This window comes from Delphinus delphis, chromosome 19 (assembly GCF_949987515.2).
Source record: "Delphinus delphis chromosome 19, mDelDel1.2, whole genome shotgun sequence".
NCBI lineage: Eukaryota > Metazoa > Chordata > Mammalia > Artiodactyla > Delphinidae > Delphinus > Delphinus delphis.
Window position 1 is genome coordinate 7,250,910 of NC_082701.1, and position 18,668 is coordinate 7,269,577.

General features: G+C 51.2%; 1 protein-coding gene and 1 pseudogene across 1 annotated transcript in view; both read left to right on the plus strand.

Moving 5' to 3' along the window:
- The first annotated feature begins 606 nt into the window (after positions 1–606).
- LOC132414911 (E3 ubiquitin-protein ligase TRIM65-like) lies at positions 607–12,227 on the plus strand (annotated as a pseudogene).
- SLC16A5 (solute carrier family 16 member 5) overlaps positions 12,076–18,668 on the plus strand; it is a 30,251-nt gene continuing 23,658 nt past the window's right edge. Inside the window, exons 1-3 of the mRNA XM_059998161.1 lie at positions 12,076–12,179; positions 16,618–16,771; positions 18,344–18,421. The gene's annotated coding sequence lies outside the window, so the exon portion shown is untranslated. The remainder of the gene's footprint in view (positions 12,180–16,617; positions 16,772–18,343; positions 18,422–18,668) is intronic.

Sequence of the window (18,668 nt, forward strand, 5' to 3'; positions counted from 1 at the left end):
AAGGGCCACGTCTCCTTTTCCCCTCCAGCCTTGCCGTCTCCCTCTCAGGATGCCTTCAGCAGCTTCCCGGCCCCAGCAGCACAGGGCAGTCGGGGTGGGCTGGGGCTGAGAGTTAACAGCAGCTCTGCCACTTTGGGGCTGCTCCGCACCCATAAGCACGCTTCTGTGCACATTTGAACTTCGTAAGAACAGCTTTGTGCTTCCGTGTAACAAGACGCAACTACTTTTCTTTCCTTCTTTTTTTTTTAATTTTTCGGCTGCGCCACGAGGCACGTGGGACCTTAGTTCCCCGACCAGGGCTCGAACCCGCGCCCCCCTGCAGCGGAAGCGGAGAGTCGTAACCACTGGACCGCCAGGGAAGTCCCAAGACGCAACTGCTCTTTACACAAAGATGATCGTATCCTCCCCGCAACGCAAGACACTGCAAACAGTCATTGTTCCCAGGTCTGAGAGACAGTCACGTCTATTTCTGGGCTGCGTTAATTACTCCTCAGATTGGCTGGGTGGATTGTGATGGGCAGCTCAGGCCACATGGTCACTTGATGCCCCTGATTAGGTAGCTGGAGCTATTCCTCCACAGAAGAAGAGTTACCTGTAAAAGGAGTCATGGTTCTGTTCCAACACCCTGGAGTCTGCACGGTGAGTCTCCTGTTGGAGCTTGCTGGAGGCTCCATACGGCGCTGTTTACAACAGGTTATTTGAGTTTGACTGAATCCGCTCCGTCGTAAAGCCCAGGTGGCAGCCCAGAGCTAAATTTTTAATAAGAATCACGCCACACAGAAGGATTTTCATCAGTGAAGCTTTCCCCTGGAGTGAACTGTTACTCTATTTAGCCAGTTTAATTCCTTGGTCAGCTTTCTATACAATGCAATTCAATCGTTTTTCTATTTTCATTTTCACGTAAAAATATTTTCATTGAGATCATTGTTTTCCATGCGCTTTTGCCCTTGTGAGTTGTACCTTTTGCCCTCGTGGGCTTGCTTTTGTGACTCTTACCTCCTCTGTGTTTATTTTCCCCAAGTCAAATTTGGCAGCTCCAAATCTAACTCATATCTAAATTTGAGTATTTTTTAACTGGTCCATTTTCTGTTAATTCTAACAAAACACAAAATGAATAGAAGACCAATAGTTTGTATTTCTTAGCTTACTGGTAAGGAGATTGTGAGCAAGCTCCCTTGGATGTTCTTGGATCACTTTATGTCTAAGTTTGGGCTATTGCTTCTACTCACATTTCATTCTGATAACCTTTGCATGCGCACCGTCTCACAGTTGGCAAATCAAAGAGCTACACATCCTCAAAACATGCCTGCTTTGTGCAGTTATGATGGATAGTAAGCAGGTGTTTGGGGGGGAGGATTCGGAAGGCTCCACAGAGTTCTGAACTAGGCCCTGAAGTTGGAGAAGGGTGTGGTTGGCAGGTGCAGAAAGGATGTGCTGCTCAGCTCTGTCACTTCTATCAGGGCTCGAGCAAACGTCCACTTATTTGCTGCCATGTGCTGCACAGCCACTGCATGCCTGGAACAGTGAGAGGGAGGGGGATGCTGGAGGCAGGGAGGAAACAGCCAAGCCGCTGCTGTAGTGGCCAAGGGAGCGTCATCAGAACCTGGGCAAAGGGACTTCACTGGCGGTCCAGTGGCTAAGACTCCGCACTCCCAATGCAGGGGGTCCGGGTTCCACCCCTGGTCAGGGAACTAGATCCCATGTGCCTCAACTAAGACCTGGCGCAGCCAGATAAATAAATAAATAGTAGAGGGCTTCCCTGGTGGCGCAGTGGTTAAGAAAACGCCTGCCAATGCAGGGGACACGGGTTCGATTCCCTGGTCCGGGAAGATCCCACCTGCCACAAAACAACTAAGCCCATGTGCCACAACTACGGAGCCTGCACTCTAGAGCCCACGAGCCACAACTACTGAACCCGCGTGCCACAACTAGTGAAGCCCACGGGCCTAGAGCCCATGCTCTGCAACAAGAGAAGCCACCACAGTGAGAAGCCTGTGCACCTCAACGAAGAGTAGCCACAACTAGAGAAAGCCCGCGTGCAGCAGCGAAGACACAATGCAGCCAAAAATAAATAAATAAATACGTTTTTAAAATAAATAAATAAATAGTAGGGGGAAAAAAAAAGAACCTGGCAGAGGCAGGGCGATGGAAATGCTGAGCCAGAATTGGGCCCCTTTTTAAAGGCAGCCACGTATTCAAGAATCACTACAAGTCCTAAGCAGGATAAATAAAAACACACATAGAAATAACAAAATGGATGAAAACAAAATATGGAGAAAATCTTAAAGGGGGGGGAAAGAGGTTACTTTCAAAGGAACAGCAATAAGACTGACAGTCATCTTCTCAACAGAAAAATATAAGCCAGAAGACAGTGGAATTAAATCTCCAAAGTGCTGAAAAGAATATAGCTGCCAACCTAGAATTCTGTCGTTAATGAAGATATCCTTTAAGAATGAAGATGTTATAAAAGCAACTTTGACAACCAGAACCTGAGAGTATTTGTCACCAGCAGACCTTGTACTAAAGGAAGTACTACAAGGTCTTCCTCAGGAAGAAGGAAATGACCCCAGAAGCTAGAGACATAGGAAAAAATGGAGAGCAATTAAAATGGTAAGTACATGGATTGATATATATAGATATATAGATTACATACCATTTAAGCATTCTTAGCACTTTATAGTTTTAAAATATATAAAGAGAAAATACACAACCATAGTAAAAGTTGGGATGAGGTAAATGAAGTTGAAGAATTCCAAGGGTTTGCATTATTTAAGATTAAAGTAACGCTTAATATTAGACTTTGATAAGCCAGGGATGCATGTTATAATTTCTCATGTAACTACTCCCCAAATAATAGAAGTATAACTACCCAGATAATAGGAAGGAGGAAATTGAATAATAAAAAAATCAATAATGGTAAAACAAGTCACTAGGAAAACATAATAATGATAAATTTGTGTGCATCTAATGTTCTAGCCTCAAAATTGATAGAACTAAAAGGAGAAATAGGCAAATCCACAATACTACTAGGAACTTTGTCACATCTTTTAGTATTAAAAGGACCAGAGGACTTCCCTGGTGGCGCAGTGGTTGAGAGTCCGCCTGCCGATGCAGGGGACACGGGTTCGTGCCCCGGTCCGGGAGGATCCCACATGCCGCGGAGCGGCTGGGCCCGTGAGCCATGGCCGCTGAGCCTGCGCATCCGGAGCCTGTGCTCCGCAGCAGGAGAGGCCACAACAGTGAGAGGCCCGCGTACAGCAAAAAAAAAAAAAAAAAAAAAAAGGACCAGAAAACCAATAGGGATACCGATGCTTTTAACAACATGATTGGCAAATGTCATAACTGAAATGTGTAGAACACTACATCAAATAACTGCAGAACACATTCTGAATTTTTAAGTGCATGTGGAAGTTACCAACATTGACCATGTCGCTCTGAGCCATAAAGCAAGTCTTTAAAAAAGTCAAAGGATTTAAATCCAAGCATAACATCTGATTATAGTGGAATCAAGTTAGAAATCAATAATAAAAAACGATAATTAGAAAAGATCTGCATTTTTGGAAGCTGAGCAACATGCTTCTAAATAACTCATGGGTCAGAGAAGACATCACAATGGAAATCAGAAAACATTTTGAACTGAATGATAATGGTAATACTCTTTAGTATAAGGTGCAATAAGAGTCATACTTAAATGGGAAAACATATGTATTTACAAGGATGAAATGCTAAAAATTGTTATATAAACAACCATCTCAGGAACTTAGAAAAGCAAATTCAACATAAAGAAAGTAAAAGGAAGGAATAACCCAAAGAAGTAAAAGCAATAATAAAGAGAAGAGCAGAAATCAATGACATAAAAAACAAACAAACATACAATACAACCATCAAAACCCAGAGCTGATTCTTTTAGAAGGTTAATAAAATGCATAAACTCCTAGAGAGTTTATCTCATCAAGAAAAAAGAAAATACAAAGGATATCTGGAATGTGAAAGGGAGCCACAACTACAGATCCTACAGTCTTTATAAGGATTATAAGTGCCACTCTTAGGGATATAGCCAAGGGAATTGAAAGCAGGGATTTAAACAGATATTTGTATACCCATGTTCATAGCAGCATTACTCACAATAGCTAAAAGGTAGAAGCAACCCAAATGTCCATCAACAGAAGAATGGATAAACAAAATGTGTTTATATAGAGACAGCAGGAACATTATTCAGCCATCAACAGGGATGAAATTCTGATACATGCTATGACATGGATGAACCCTGAAAACATTAAGTAAAATGAGCCAGACTCAGAAGGACAAATATGGTATGATTTCACTCATACAAAATATCTAGAATAGAGATAGAAAAATAGAGTTATCATAGAGATAGAAAGTAGATTAGAGGTTACCAGGAGCTGGAGGGAGGGGGGATGGGAAATTATTGCTTAGTGGTTACAAAGTTTCTGTCAAGGGTGATGAAGAAGTTTTGTGTGTAGATAGTGGTGATGGTGGCACAGCATTGTGAGTGTACTCAGTACCACTGAACTGTACACCAAAATGGTGAAAATGCCAATTTCATGTTATGTGAAAAATTATAAGTGGATAGGGAATTCCCTGGTGGTCCAGTGGTTAGGACTCTGCCTTTCACTACCGAGGGCCTGGGTTCAATCCCTGGTCTGGAACTAGGATCCCACAAGTCACACAGTGCGGCCAAAAAAAAAAAAAAAGAAGAAAAAAGAAATAAGTGGATATTATGAACAACTTTATACCCCCCAAATTTTTAAATTTAGAGGAAATGGACAAATTCCTAGGAAAACACCATTTACCAAAATTGACACAGGAATAAATAGACAACATAATTTCTGAAAGGAATTGAATATGTAATTAATAACCTTTCCACAAAAGATTTTCTGGGCCTAGGTGGGGTTTTTTGTTTTTGTTTTTTTTGTCTGAGCGGCATGTGGGATCTTAGTTCCCTGGCCAGGGATCAAACCCGCATCCCCTGCAGTGGAAGCGTGGAGTCTTAACCACTGGACCGCCAGGGAAGTCTCCAGTCCTAGGTGGTTTTACCGGTGAATTCTACCAAACATTTAAGTTAGAAGTAATATCCATCTTATTATTCCACATAAGTAATAACACTTCCCAACTTATTTTATGAAGCTATCATACCTTAACACCAAAACTTGATAGGGACATACCATAAAAGGAAAATTACAGGCCAATCTCATTCGTGATCATAGTTGCAAAAATCCTAAGAAAATAGTAGCAAATTGAATCCAGCATCTATAAAAAGCCCAGCATGTTATGTCCAAGAAGTGTTCATTCCAGAATGCAAGGTTCGTTTAATAATTGAAAATCAATAAATATAAATTCACCACACCAGCAGAATAAGAGGCAAAGCTTATAATCATCTCAAATGATGCAGAAGAAGAATTAGATAAAAGTCAACAACGATTCCAGACAAAACCTCTTAGCAAACCAGGAGGGAAAGGGAGGCTACAGAATGTGATACAGGTATCTACAAAAAACTTAACAGCAAACATCATACTTAATGGAAAAATGCTGAAAATGTTTCCTCTGAGATAAGGAAATGAGAAAAGGATGCCTTCTGTTTACCACTCCTATCCAATAAGTGGGATCAAGCTAACTTTTTGGAGGAAAAGAGTGAAATATTGTAAACTTTTCAGGGCATGTATCGTGTTGGGCTGGAAGGACTGGGAAACAGAAACACTGACAAGAAGCTATCAGAGTGAAAAGAGTCTTCCGCTTCATTCATCCCTTTTTTCCTTCTGAGGATCAGAACCGCAGTGGGAAGCAACAGTCTTTAGGATGACCAATCAGATAGTGTTTGGCTCACTCAACTTCAGATCAAGGAGCCTTGAAGTATCTTCTACGACAGCCCTGTCGATTCACAAGAGAACCATGGTCCTGAGAGATTAAACCAGTTGCCCAAGATCCCACTGCCACTTAGTTGCCATCTTCCCTCTCTGGTTGGTAATGCGAGTCCCCCAAGTCCACTGCAAGGGGCCCCAGGTGCAGCAGTGGCTCCGCCTCCTGGGATGAAGCCTCTGGAGCAAAGAATCTCTTGGGCGGGCAGAACGCATCAGCATTGCAGCGTGTCTGGTGGCACACCTTTTGCCCTGCTGACATCAGAAGCAGAATGCTGGGGCTGGTCACGGTTGAACTGTGACATCAGGGAGCAAAATTGCAGGCAGTCTCGAGGAGGGGGGCCAACTTGATGGGGAGACCGCAGAACAGCAGCCAAAGAGAAAGGTGAGAAGGTGGTCATCAAACCTCAAGAGATGTAAGGGGCTGGGGTGAGGGCACACGGGACTGATGGGGATCCTCCCCGCACTGGTGAAGTGCGGGCAAGGCCCCTATGCCTGAACGCCCCAGGGTTCTTTTTTCTCCCTCCATAGGGCAGCCAAGCCTCTGGCTCTTCTTGACATGCAGAGAGTTTCACGTAAGTACTTGTGTTTTGACCTTTCTTCTGAAGGGCCAAGGAAGCGGCTCCTTTCCCTTGTCACGATGTGTCTTCTTCCTCCCATCCACCTTCTTGTCCAGGAATTAGAACAGCGACAAGGAGAACACAGGCCCCAATTTATGCCCCCATGTGGGCTGACCGATGGCACGGTCCCTGTACCCCGTGGGCAGACAGCTGCTTCCGAGAGAAGAACTGGTGTGTCTCTCAAAGGGCCCCTCAACTCCTGCCTTGGCTTCAACACAGCTTTGCTCTGTCTTCCCAGGGCCAGTCCAGGACCAAGTCCCAGCCCTGCAGCCCCCTGCCCAGCCCTCAAGACCTCCCCAAGGCCAGTTCCTGATGAATGACAACAACAGTCTCCCCACATTGGAGGACCAAGTCCTCTGCCCCATTTGCCTGGAGGTGTTCCGCAACCCGGTCACTACCGCCTGCGGGCACAACTTCTGCAGGACCTGCCTCCAGGGTTTCTGGGACCACCAGGCAGCTGTGGGAGAGACGCTCTATTGACCCCAGTGCCGAGAGAGCTTCCGCTCCAGGCCTCGCCTCTGCAAGAACGTCATCCTGGAGGAGATGGTGACCTGTTTCACCCAGGCTAAGGGCCAGGCCTTGGGGTCCTCACAGAACCTGGTCGGGAGCCCAGAGACATGCCCTGCGACTTCTGTGCCCCAGAGGAGCTCAAGTCAGTCAAGTCGTGCCTGCGGTGCATGGCCTCCCTGTGCGAGAAGCACCTGCGCAGCCACTTCGGGGACCAGGTGTTCCAGGGCCACCAGCTGCTGGAGCCCGTGTGGGACCTCCAGAGCCGGCTGTGCCGGAAGCACCGCAAGCGACAGAGGCTGTACTGCCGCACGGAAGGCTGCTGCGTGTGCGGGGCCTGCCTGCTGAAGGAGCACAAGAACCACGACACCATCCCCCTGGAGGAGGAGTGTGCCGGCAAGGAGGTGAGGCCGGAGCTGGGGGGCTGGGGGGGGGGGAGGGGAGGAGCCAGGGCACTCGGGAGTCCTCCGCAGAAAGGGAAGGTCTCTCAGAAGCTCTGGGCACCCCTTTCCTCGGAGGAAAGTTATGCAGCCATTACAGCGATGGTCACGATGGGGCTTCCCCGGTGGTCCAGTGGTTGACACGCCACACTTCCACTGCAGGGGGCACAGGTTCCATCCCTGGTCTGCGAACGAGGCTCCCACATGCGGTGCTGCGTGGCCAAAAAAAAAAAAAAAAAGATGGTCACGAGGGTCCTGCCAGGACATGAAAAGTGATGGCAAGTTGAATGAATAAGGATCCAAAATTATTTGTGATGAATCCTATTTAAATTTTTTTTGCACAGAAAAAGGAAAGGCTGAAAGAGAACATATCAAAATACAAACATGTCATGTTCAGTTGGGTGAATCCCTTCCTTTTTTCTTATTGATTGACTGATTGATTGATTTTTTAGCGGCGCTGCATCTTCATTGCTGCATGCGGGCTTTCTCTAGTTGTGTCGAGCGGGAGCTACTCTTCATAGTGGTGCATGGGCTTCTCATTGCGGTAGCTTCTCTTGTGTGGAGCACAGGCTCTAGGGCACACAGGCTTCAGTAGTTGTGGCTCGCAGGCTCTAGAGCGCAGGCTCAGTAGTTGTGGCGCACGGGCTTAGTTGCTCCGCGGCAGGTGGGAATCTTCCCAGACCAGGGCTCGAACCCATGTCCCCTGCGTTGGCAGGTGGATTCTTAACAACTGTGCCACCAGGGAAGCCCCCTTTTTTCTATTTTAAAATTTTGTTTACTGTATTTGTATTGCTTTTATAATGGAATACTTATATTTTAGACGTTCTATCACGTATATTCTAGAACTGTGCTATTCCAATGTAGCCACCTGTTGATGGTCCCTGGCAAGAATGGAGCTTGTGCCGGAAGGTAAGCCAACTCATCACACTCTTCCGTTCAGCTGATGCTTTTTTCATAGCAAGACTTTCTCGACAAAGGAAGCAGCGCGTTGATTTACAGTCTGGCAGGAGCTTCTTCTTTTGTTGTGGGTCAGCAACAGTTCATAGACAGGCCCTTGGAATAGCACTGTCCTATAGTAGATTGTAAAACATGACAATGCCCACCTCTGGAACAGGTGAGACTAAAGGCTTATGTGGAACTTGGAAACATAATGCTGCCTGGGCCTGGCAGCGCTGCCCAGGGAGCCAAGTGCTCCATATCTGATGGGCCCCTCCTCGCCCCACTGCCTCTCAGGCTTCTCAAGTCACTGAACCCTCCACAGCAGCTTCTTGTGATCTGAAACCCAATGGTCATCACTGTCAGAGACAAAGAACCTGATACCTAAGAACGAGGAGAGAGTCTCTCAGGGAGTGAGAGAACAGGAGCAGAGGGGTGGCCCTCAGGGACTTCCCTGGTGGTCCAGTGGTTAATACTCCGCAATTCCATTGCAGGGGGCATGGGTTCGATCCCTGATCGGGGAACTAAGATTTCGCATGCCATGCCACTTGGCCAAAGAAAAGAAAAAGAGGGGTGGCCCTGGGCCATCTACCCTTCAGCTCTGTCCATCCTCATTCTCATTCAAACCTCTTAAGAATGTAAGAGGTGAGGACTGCCCTGGTGGCACAGTGGTTAAGAAGAATCCACCTGCCAATGCAGGGGACGTGGGATCGATCCCTCGTCCGGGATGATCCCACACGCCGCGGAGCAGCTAAGCCCGCGAGCCACAACTACTGAAGCCTGTGCGCCTAGAGCCCGTGCTCCGCAACAAGGGAAGCCACCGCAATGAGACGCCCATGCACCGCCATGAAGAGTAGCTCCCGCTCAACGCAACTAGAGAAAACCCGCACGCAGCAACGAAGACCCAGCACAGCCAAAAAATAACTAACTAAATAAAACTGATTTTTAAAAAAAAAAAAAAAAAAGAATGTAAGAGGTCCGTCCCTTCTGGGCTTGACGTGGGGCTGCTTACAGAAGCGCTTCTGCTGGGGCACCTCTCTGAATCAGTGGCTCTCTCCTCTTGCACCCCACCCTCTCACCCCAGGTCAAGGTTCAGAAGGTCCAGGCCAACGTGAAGAGCCAGATGCCGGTCTTCACCTCTGACAGCCAAAAGCCCCAGGGCCAGGTGGCATTTCTCTCGGTAAGGTTGGTCCACCCCCAGCCCCAGCCCAGCCTGAGGGGACCTCTCAGGGCTTGGAGGGAATGGGGTGAGGCCAGGAGGACAGAGACGGGATGCCTAAGCAGAAGACAATGGCGGTACCGGCTTGGGGCTCAGAGATGCCTCTCTATACGCCCTTCCACCCCCCAGAAATTGATCCAGACAGCTCGGGATGAGGTGAACGCCTGCTTTTCGGAGATCATCCAGGAGGTCAAACAGATGCAGATGAAGGTCTTGGATTTCATGGAGAAAGAGGAGGCGGCCGCCCTGGGGAAGCTGGGCGGCTCCATCCAGCAGAGCCACAACCACCTCCTGAAGCTGGAGGGGGACAGCATCTGGCTCCACACCCTGCTCGCCAACCAGAGCGACCAGCAATTTCTGCAGGCAAGGCCCCACCCTACCCCCACCTCTGCCCCACGCCCATCACAACCTCCACTAGGCCACAGTGGCTGTGCCTTTGACATCCCTAACCTAAGATGTCCAGAAAACCGGGAGGAGAGGAGAAAGAGGTCCAGGTTTGAACATGGGCAGCTTTTCCACCTGCCCCATGGTTCTGGGGACCGCTAAGCCCCTGGCATAAGCAGGAGTTCCTGGAATCTGCTTGGGGCCTGGCTAACAAATGGCATTGCCAGCCCCGCCCTGCAGGCAGGAGTTCCCCAGGCTGAAGCACTTCCCGGCCTGCATGGAACCCCTGATGAGCACCAAGTGTGAGGAGCAGAGCTTCCTCCAGCTGCCAGAGACCTTGGCAGAGCTGCGGACCCGGCTGGTGGACGTGGGTCTCAGCTTCATCAACCAGCTCTTCCTGAAGGGTTGGTTAGTACCTGGTTGCCTGGGCCTCCTGGAGACTCACCTGCATTCTGGGTGTGGGCCGGCCCTACAGGGCAGCGGTTGGGATTCCAGGCACTTGTAGAGAACCCTGCCTGTCTGTGTGCACCCTCCCCAGGTAACTCAACCTCCTAGAAGCCCACGCCTCTCTCTGGAAAGATGCTGGGCTGTGAAAGTGTCCTCAGCAAAGCCCCTCCATCTTCCCCAGGCATCAAGATGAGCTCCTGTGAGGCGCCGCCCCGCTGTGGGCAGGGAGACGCTTCTCAAGTGTGAGTCCTCAGTACTGGGCTCCAGCCCCAGGCACCAAGATGAGCTCCTGTGAGGCGCTGCGCCCGCTGTGGACAGGGAAACACTTCTCAAGTGTGAGTCCTCAGTACTGGGCTCCAGCCCCAGGGGTGGGAAGGAAAGGAACAGGGCCCTTGGGTGCCTTGACTTACCGAGCCCCACCTCCATTCAGGCCAGGGCTCCAGAGAGGTGCCGGCTCTCTCCTGCCCTGGCCTCGCACTCTGGGCTGGAGGCCTCAGAAGCACTCGGCCCTTGACTCCAAGGCCCTGATAGGAAGGGGAGAGGGCCGTCCTGTCCCACCCCCAGGGGTGGGCAAGGCCTCACCCACTACCCAGAGGCCAGCTCTGCAGCCCCTGTGGCCCTGACATGGCACAGCCTCTGCCCTCAGCTGGGCGCCCGCCGACCTCCCCTGGACTTTAGCCAAGCCAGCTTGGACGACCCAGCCCATTTCTTCCTCAGCCAATTTCCCTTTTCATTTAATGTCCCTGCAGCCCCTCTCCCAGGCTGGGCTAGGGGCCAAGTGATTCTCTAAGAAATCACCGGTGATTTCTCTGAGATCTCCAGGGTTAAGGTTGCACTGCCTTTGATGAACCCTTCTGAGCGACCTGCTCCAGGAGCTCTTGACCCTCCCTCAGTCCCACTCAATCTTGTGCCCTGAACAAACAAAAAAGGAGATTATGTTAGGGTTTTGGGAGAGGGGGACAGATAGGAGGACTCTTGGTTCTCAACTTCTCTAGGAAGGCAGACCTTTGGACAGCACCCAACTCATCATTCCTCCAGACTATGTCAGCACCCCCAGGGGGCCACAGTTGGAGACTTTTAAAGAGGGGGGTATAGAGGGGCCACTTCTGGGAGCTGGGGGTGGAAGCATTTGGTGACCTCTGCAAAAGCCATGCGGCTTCGGCCCCTCCCCGCTCCGGGCCTCCAGCGCTCTGCGCCCGGGGCCAATGACCCTGGCCTCCTTTCCCATCCCCCTTGCCCCAGGTTAGTGCAACCTGAACTTCGACCCCGCCACGGCCAGTGAGGAGCTGTTCCTGTTCTAGGAGACCCGCTCGGTGCTAAACCTGGGCATCCTCCTGGAGCCCTTCGCCGCAGGCAGCCCCTTCCCGGGCGGCTTCTAGCAGTGGCCGCAGGTGCTGTGCTCGCGCGGCCTGGCAGAGGGCTGCCACTAGTGGGAGGCCGAGGTGTCCAACTCGTGGGCGTGCCTGGGCGTCACCTACCGCCGCATCCCCCACGCTCAGCGGCCGCCCGCGCCACAACATCATCTACCTGCTGGGCCGCAACCCCTACTCGTGGTGCTTGGAGTGGGACTCGCTCAAGTGCTCCGTGTGGCACACAACACGCAGACGGTGCTGCACGGCGGCTACCACCGCATGCTCGGCGTGGCGCTCGACTGCGGCACCGGCTGCCTCTCCTATGGCGTGGCGGGCGGCGTGAGCCTTATCTACCGCTTCCTGGCCTCCTTCCTGGAGCGCTCTACCCCGCGGACATGGTCAGCAGCGGCGCCTCGGTCACCCTCAAGCAGCGCCCGGGGGCGTAGGCGGCGGCCAATAAAGCTGGACTCAAGCGCTGGCTGGCCCGCTGGGAGGGGCGCGCTGGGGAGGGTGGCCGGCCCGCAGGGACCCCTGGCCCGTGGTTGAGGGGTGGGCGGGGAACCTGCCTCCCGACCCGCTGCCTGGACTTGACCTGCGGCGTCTGCCCAGTGGTCCCAAGAGGTCCTGGGAATCCCAGAAAACAGGCCGACCCCTCTGGCCTCACCGTCACGGGAGAAGGGTTCTGAACCAGAATGGAGAGCCCCCGGGACTGGGGACAGCCCTGTGGCCTCCGGGGCGGCGGGGAGGTTGCTGGCCGGGATGCACGGCCTCCCCCGCCCTTGAGTTCCCAAACCCCATCAGAGGTTCTCCGGGTTGGTCCTGGCCACTCAGCACCAGGGCCTTGTTGCCCGAGAATGGGCGGGGCTCTGACCAGGTGGCTTCTCTCCGGCTCCTCCCCCGCAGCTGGCCAGACTGAGGGTTGGCACCTGACCCACCAGGGTAGAGGTGTTCTGTCTGTTACTGGCTTAATTGGAGGCTGGGAAGTTAAGCCGAGGAATCCATGACTATCCCAGCCCCCACCCCATCCCCACCCCCGGAAAAAGGCTGAGGGACTAGGTCCAGGCGGGGCTGGGGCCCCGACCCTGCTGCCCAGCAGACCTTCTCACACAGCAGGTGCCTTACAGCATGGAGAGGGTGTGGAACTGAGGCTGTCCGGGTGGGAAAACCTTAACCCCCCTGCACCCTCCCCAGTGTTCCTGAAAGCTCTTTTCCCCACCCCCATCCCTAAGCAGAGGGCACTCAGCTGCGGTGGGTAGCACTGCCCGAAAGCAAAGGGGCTTCGTCCACATCCAGGCCTCTGCCATCTGACCTGCCCAGCAGGGTGTGTAGAAGTCAGCAGGAGAGGCTGGGCCTGGGCTGGGCCCCTGCCCTGCGACCCTGGCAGGAGTGTGACTGGGGACCCGGCCCCTCTGGGGAAGCAGCCTGGGCATTTCCAGCCTCAACCAGTCACTTGTTCCTGTGGCTTCTCATGTGAGGGCCTCGGTTAGGTTAATGATTGGCTCTCAAGAGGAAATGATACAAGTCACGGGGGAGAAAATCCCTGGGGCCACATCACCCAGAACCAGGGTGTGCCTGAGTTCCATCCCCGCCTGGCCTGTTCTCGGAGAAGTTAGTGACCCGCCTGAATTCCATCCCGGCCTGGCCTGTTCTCGGAGAAGTTAGTGACCCTAGTTTCTCACTGGGGGGGCCGTCATCGTGGAGCCTGGCAGGGCGGCCGCGCGGCAGGCGTTGGGTGCGCTCTGACGGCCTCGCAGGGTGGGGCGCCCTTTGGCTGCCTGGAGCCTGGGCTGCGGCTCATGTTGACTTTCCTCCCTGGAGGCTCCGCTCAGCACCCGTCCAATCACTTTCATCCTCACAGGCTGCTGCTGGTGTGGATGGGTAGGAATGAAATCTAAACTTTCTCCCGTTCAACAGAAAGCTTGCACGCCAAAATGCTCAAATCTTGCCCCTCCACCCCCAAAACCTATTCCTCCTGGGCGAGAGGCTGCACGCTTCCTAATCTATGGGCTGAGGTCAAGAAATGCTGAGGGGACTTCCCTGGTGGCACAGTGGACAAGACTGCTTGCTCCCCATGCAGGGGGCCTGGGTTCGATCCCTGGTCAGGGAACTAGATCCCATATGCAAGCTGCAACTAAGATCTCGCATGCCACAACTAAGGAGCCAGCAAGCTGCAACTAAGGAGCCCGCCTGCCACAACTTTAGACCTGGTGCAACCAAATAAATATTAAAAAAAAAAAAGAAAGAAAGAAATGCTAAGGAGGTAACTGTGTAGCTGCGTGGATCTGAGTCCTTCCCCAGCAGGGAGCTGACGAGGGGGGCTACCCTCGCCAGTTCCTCCTGGTTCTGAGGGACACTTCACGTGGTGCGTGATGCTGGAACGGTGATGCCCTCAGGCACACATTGGTGTGAAATGCGTATCAGAAGCATGCCATTTGCTTTCTTAAACAGTTCCTGATTTGAAGTTCCTAGGCCCCGAGGGATCCACAATGGTAGTTCTGGGGGTTGTCAGATACTTGCCAATATTTCAAAAGCCAAATGGCAAGTAGGCCTGCATGTCAGTGAGGCTGGCCAGCAAACCAGAATGTCTGGGTTCCTGGCTCAGCATTTGCCTCCTGGGGGAACATATCAAAGCGGGAGCTTTGGGGCGCAGGATCAGCCCGTGCTGATGATCCACACTGGTGAATCCTGGCCTTGCCCTTTCCCCCAGTGTGGAGCGAGCAGGGAGGGGATGGTCCCTGGAATGCCACCCACACACTTCTCATGCCTTCCTGCTCCTGCCTTAGCACTCAACTAATACGTTTTTCAGGGACTTCCCTGGTGGCACAGTGGTTAAGAACCCACCTGCCAATGCAGGGGGCGCGAGTTCGATTCCCTGGTCCGGGAAGATCCCACATGCCGCGGAGCAACTAAGCCCGTGCACCACAACTACTGAGCCTGCGCTCTAGAGCCCGCGAACCACAACTACTAAGCCCGCGTGCTGCAACTACTGAGGCCCACGCGCCTAGAGCCCGAGCTCGGCAAAAAGAGAAGCCACCGCAACGAGAAGCCCGCACACTGCAACGAACAGCAGCCTCCGCCGGCCGCAACTAGAGGAAGCCCGCATGCAGCAATGAAGACCCAACGAAGCCAAAAAAAATTTTTTTTTTTAATGTGGATCCAGACAGGCTGTAAACTAATCCCTCCCCAAGGATTATTTCACTTAAAAAATTCCCATGTTATTCCTTACAAGAAGACTGTGTTCCTGTATTACTTGGATAATTTTTAAATTAACCTTTTTGCATATTCTATAAAAGTAATTTTGCTTTTTTTAAAGAATAATCTGTATTTTTTTTAATATTTATATTTGGCCATGTCGGGTCTTAGTTGTGGCCCACAGAATCTTTCGTTGCTTCTCACTAGTTGTGGCATGCAAGCTTAGTTGCCCCACCGCATGTGGGATCTTAGTTCCCCAACCATGGATCGAACCTCCGTCCCCTGCATTAGAAGGCAGATTCTTAACCACTGGACCACCAAGGGAACTCCAAAAGTAACTTTGCTTTTATTTAACAAACACACAGTGCCTACTGCGTGCCAGGCCCCGTGCATGGCAACTGAAATGTTCATGCCAAATATGAACTCATTTAATCCTAACAACCCTATAAATAGGTATTAATTCTCCCCATTGTATGCAGGAGGAAACTGAGGATGAGAGGCTAAGTGGCTTGTCCAAGGTCTTGAAGGTACCTAAATTGGAGAGCCAGGATTTGAACCCACACAGTCTGCTTTTTCAATCACTATGCTATACCCCCTCTTCTATGACATTCATTATAGAAAATGTACACAATATAGAAACACAAAAGAAAATAAAATATTCCTATCATGATCCTACTGAGGCAGGAGATAGGTGGGCCCCAAACTAGACATTTATGACTGGCCTCCTGTTCACACTTCTTGGGGTGCGAAGAAGATGGGCTCCAGGCCAGACATTCATTACCAACCCCCTGTTTACATTTCCTGAGGCAAGAGACATACAGGCTCCAGGACTGCATATGTATTTACCAGACTCCTGTCTATATTTCAAGATCTGCACTTTGATATAAGAAACAACAGGAATAGGGTAGGTAACTGGACATTGGACGCTTTTATGGCAGGGACAGAGAGGGGTTAAACCCTGTTAAAAGATCACGAGGTCATATATTTCCCATCTTTGGGGCAAGGGAAACATTGCACATGTGCAGAAAGGCTCCTTGGGGGTCAAAGAGGAGGGAGCACCACTCCATAATATATGATACTAAGGCCGTCCCATAGGCCTCTGGGCTGTAATCCATCTTGGAAAAAGAGTTGCGCACGCATGTTGGGGAGGGTCCTAGGGCAGGGCAGGTGTGGTGGCTGGGATTCCTGGTTTTCATCCAGGCTACCCAGGTTCAATTCCTGGGCAGGGAATTAAGATCTCGCTTCATGCCACCATTCACTGCTGCCTCTCCGAGATCACTACTGCCTTCCCCCAGAGATAACCGCTCCTGGAGAATTTCCTTGCAGTCTTTTTTTTTGGCCACGCTGCACGGCCTGTGGGATCTGAGTTCCCAGACCAGGGATCAAACCTGTGCACCCGGCAGTGCAAGTCCTAACCACTGGACCACCAGGAAATTCCACCTTGCAGTCTTCTTTTCTTATACAGATGTAGATGTTGAAGATGGAGATAGCTAAAAGATAGTTACAACTCGTATCGTGCATTTTCCAAAGTTACTTTCAAAATACAAAAATGGCTTGTTCACTCACTGGCTGCATAATATTACATCCTACACATCTGTCCTATATCTTTGTTTTGTCTTTAACACCTTCCCTGATTCCCTCTAGAGGTAGGTGGCAAGTGGCAACCCAGCCAAAGCCACAGATGTTGCTTCCTGGATGTCACCACAAGTTTGACTCAAGAGGAGAAGGGTTAAAGTACGAAGCTGAAGGAGGCTGGCAGCATCAATGGTTTCCATCGTCTCACCATCCCATCCCACAGGTGAGGACAGAGCGGGAAGCAGGATCAGATGGCAGGACCCTTGGGAGGGAGCCTTAACCCTTCCCTCCCCCAAGAGAGGGTGTGCTCAGACTGGAGGTGGAAGGGAGAGGATGTTTGTGGGAGCCTCTGGCAGAGGCCCTGCCTGGCATGCAGTGGGTACCTGATGCTGTCGGGAGTGTCTCACCCAAGAGGGCTTATGCTCAACTCCTCCCTCTTCCAGCGAGGAAGGCACCTGGTTGTAACCTGGACCAGGTCCCACCAGCTCAGGAGAGGTGGACCCTCTCCAGCCTTCCCTGCTAGCCCAGTCCCACCCCACCCCACCCCCGCTCCTTGCCAAACATCAGTCTTCACTCGTTTTCATGGGCTTCATCACCAGCGCCCACTCCATTCTACTCTTCAAAGCGCTTGCCTCCTGGCCTTTGCACCTGCCATCGCCCCTGCTGGGAGCCCTCTTCCACCCTCATCCCCTTCCTTACTCCTCCTCATTATTTATTACTTTCTCCTCCCTAGTCCTTAAGTCTCAGCTAAGACGTGCCGCGTCACAGAAAGCCACTCTTGAACCCTCCTCTCCCTAAGCCAGGTGGGCTTCCCCCTCTCCTGCCATCACCCTCTGCATGCATCCCTCCTCACACCCACCTTGTTTCATGTGGGAATTCTCCATCAGACCAGCACCTGGCCGGGTATTTCATCTCTGTCTCCATTGCTTAACCCCTGGAGGGTCGGAGGCCACTCAGATCCTCTCCTGGGTCAGGCCAGGCTGGGTGCAAGTGGCCCAGGCATGGCTGCTCACCTGCTTCTCCCTTTGCCATCCGTTTGCTTCCTCCTGAAGCCAGTTCCACGCACCTACTGCATCCAGATAGTTGCAAAGGACCTGCCTATTCCTCCCGGGTTTCCATCTCGATCTCCCCTCTAGCCTGAAGGTTCTTCTTTATATGTGTGTATATATATATATATATTTATTTATTTATTTTTGGTTGCGTTGGGTCTGCATTGCTGCGCACGGGCTTTCTCTAGATGCGGCGAGCGGGGCCGCATCTTTTGTGACCTGACCCATTGCTTGCACTACCTGCTCCATACCCCTCGCACTAATCCCAGCCCTGATTCCAACAAAATTTTACTCATGAAACCAAGTGACCGCTCCATTGGCCATACTTTATTGGTCTGATTTTCTAAAAATGTTACCTTTAAATTATTATTAGGTTATCATTTATCTTGATCACTGAGTTTTGCTGGTGTCCCAGTACATTTTGAGCTCCAGGCAAGTGCTTCACGCATCTCACCCCAGACAGGGTGTCACATGTCTGGAATTTCGTAGCTGGACCAGGGCGAGGTGTCAGGGATGCCCACTGTCCTGCAAGCTCAGAACAGTCATTCTGCAAACGCCTATAATGCCCCGTTGTTGGTAACGTGTATGTACACCGATGCTTCAAATGATTAAGTTAGATAATGTTTGCTTAGCTGCTCAGCCTTGCCAATATCACAATCAAAGTGTCAGAAGCCCAAGGGCACCCATTAAAAGGCTTTCGGTTCCCTGCCAAGTGTTTCTGAAAGCTGAATCTTCTTCATTTACAGCTACAGATGCTTCCTGCCTGGAGAGTACGAGCCTTGGTGCCTTTTGTGTTTTACATGCAATTGGAGATGACACCAATGGTTAGGTTTCTGCCCAGTTTGTTCCAATGCTCCACAGATGTGTCTTGTGTGGCTCCTGTGCGCTAGGCACAGGGCTCCTGGGAGGAGAGGGGCGGAGGGGGTGGTGGGAAGCAAGATAGACCCTGTCTCTGCCCTGGCGCAGCTTGTGGGTAGAGGGGACAGACCCTAAGTTCAGTCATGGTGGTGAGTGTATCTAGCCACACACTAAGATTAAGGCTCCTCAGGGGAAGAGATGACCAAGGAGCCA